At 53.9% G+C, this 2,225-nt stretch overlaps 1 long non-coding RNA gene across 1 annotated transcript; it reads right to left on the bottom strand.

Annotated features, from left to right (window-relative positions):
• Nucleotides 1–889: 889 nt before the first annotated feature.
• LOC306643828 lies at nt 890–1,836 on the bottom strand. The gene is made up of 2 exons (XR_013759074.1): nt 1,729–1,836; nt 890–1,573 (listed from the first exon to the last, which is right to left on the bottom strand). It is a non-coding gene; the product is annotated as an uncharacterized lncRNA (long non-coding RNA).
• Between the last annotated feature and the right edge of the window lie 389 nt (nt 1,837–2,225).

The raw sequence follows: 2,225 nt of genomic DNA, 5'->3' as shown, positions 1-2,225 counted from the left end.
TTAGTGGCCGTGATGGGTGAAGGTTCCCTGACCCCAGGTCACAGAGCAGCACGGCCTTCACCATGCCACGGGGTTAGGCTCAAACTGTCAGGGCCCAGGGCGATCCTGTCGGACCCCCCATAATGGTAATCAGGAAACTGAAATCCCGAGAGGTGGGGACTCATTGGGATCACAGAATGCTGGATGCAGGGCTGGGAACCTCCAGAGCTTCGTCCGGAGTCCGTTTAGGGCTGATCTGTGCCTTCCGAAGTTCCTATGTTGAAGTTCTAACTCCTAGTAGCCCCAAACGTGACTGCATTTGGAGACAGAACTTTTCAAGAGTATGAAAGTTAACGGAGGTCACAAGGGTGGGTCCTGATGCAATCTGACTGTGTCCTTGTAGGAAGAGTGTAGGACACAGACATACACAGGGGGCAGCCATGTGAGGACACAGAGAGAAGTTGCCTTGTGCAAGCCCGGGAGAGAGGCCTCTGAAGAGAACCACGCGCTGGCACCTTAATCCTGCCCTTCCAGCTTCAAGGCTGTGAGGAAGTAAGCTTCTCCCGTGGAAGCCACCCAGCCTGTGGCACTTTGTCAGGGCAGCCCAGGACACTCATGCGGCATCCCCTCTGCTTTCCCAGGCATGGCGGCCGTCCAGGGCACAGGAACTTGAGGAGACGTCGGGGAAAGACTTGGTAAGCAGGTGTTTGTGGGATCTCCTGGTGTTGCCAGCATCGCACAGACAGCAAGGGAATGTCAGGAAATGGTTTTCCTGCGTGACCCTAAGCCGTGTGTGCCATCAGAACCAAAGGAAGCCACCAAAGTACTTCAGGCAGCAGTGGCATCCCTGGGAGGGACTCTTCAGAGGAATAGGGCTCACTTTTAGGGAGAAAATCAAATTTAAACAAAATATGGTGAGAACCTTACAAATTTATTTTCTTGTTTCTTAAATTATAGAAATTCACCAGGAAGGGAAAAATAGGAAGACTTCTAAGGGAAGCATAGGTGGAAGCAGGTACCGGGGGATGGAGAAAAACCGAAAATAGAACTCATTCCCATGAGCATGCCACAGGCCAAGTTCCTTAACCTCTCTGTGCCTCTGTCTCCCCAGCTTGATTTTAAATAGAAACCACACTAATACTTTTCTCACAGAGGTGGCCTGATCCAGTTCTTGGCCCAGCGACTGCACACAGTGAGACTCAACCTATCTAGTGGGGGAAGTCAGACTCTAAAAAGCAGTTAGAAGAAAATGCCAAGAGTGGCCAGGTAGGGTGGCACGTGCCTATCATCCCAGTTACTGGGGAGGCTGAGGCAGGAGGATCGTGAGTTGGAGTCCAGCCTGGGCAACCTAGCAAGATCCTGAATTAAATAGAAAATATACAAATAAAATTCCAGAATGTTCTAATCCAGGGTGCACGGAGGCCTTGGGCGCCCAGCGGAGGCAGCCTCAGACTCGGCCTAGGGTGGGGTGTGAGGTGAGCTCACGCCAACTGCCGCTCTGAGTACGTTCTGGAAGAGCGAGCATGCAGGCACAGGTGGGCTTGCGACAGTGAGGCCTATTGGGGGACTCCCAGGAGGGGTTTGGGTCTTTAGGCTGGAAAGAAAGCTGGGTTCAGACTGGAGGAGTGGAGAGGATCCAACAGACCTGTCTCCCCAGGCAGGGCGTTGAGCAGGAGGAAGTGGGTCGGATCTGCAGGCTGAATGGGTGGCACCCAGGAGGAAGCCTCGAGGGTTCAGGTGGGAGATGACCTGGGTGGCAGGCCAGGCACGGCTGCCTCTGGCTCCCTGTCTCCAGCACTGCGCTCCAGCCTCCCAGTAGGCGCAGAGGCCATGATCAATAGCGCCATGGAGCTGGGGCGGTGACAAGAGCTTCACCATGGTCTCCTCATGGGACCTGGGGGACACAAAGATGCTCGGGCAGGACCCAGAAACAGCAAGCTTTGGCAGTGCAGGGCAGTTCTCAAGGCTGGCCAAGACCATGTCCCTGAACCAGGGCCCTCCTGCTGAATATGGAAAGATCCAAGAGGGAAACTGGCCCTCGGATCTTCTGCAGAGCCACTGAACGAAAGCCACACAATCGTTAGGACTTTTTAAACGCAAGGATGAGGCACCTTGAGCGCAACCGGAAAACTGAAAACCCAGGTTGACTTCCGTACCGCGTCCGTTTTTACTCTCCTACTAGGGTGGGCGCAGAAGTCAATCACCTGTTCAAAGCTGTGCTGTGTTTCTTGATGCCTTGCCACACT

Source organism: Sciurus vulgaris (genome assembly GCF_902686455.1).
Source record: "Sciurus vulgaris genome assembly, chromosome: 14".
Classification (NCBI taxonomy): Eukaryota; Metazoa; Chordata; class Mammalia; order Rodentia; family Sciuridae; genus Sciurus; species Sciurus vulgaris.
Note: the sequence above shows the minus strand (reverse complement) of the source record. Positions and strands in the feature narration are given on the sequence as shown.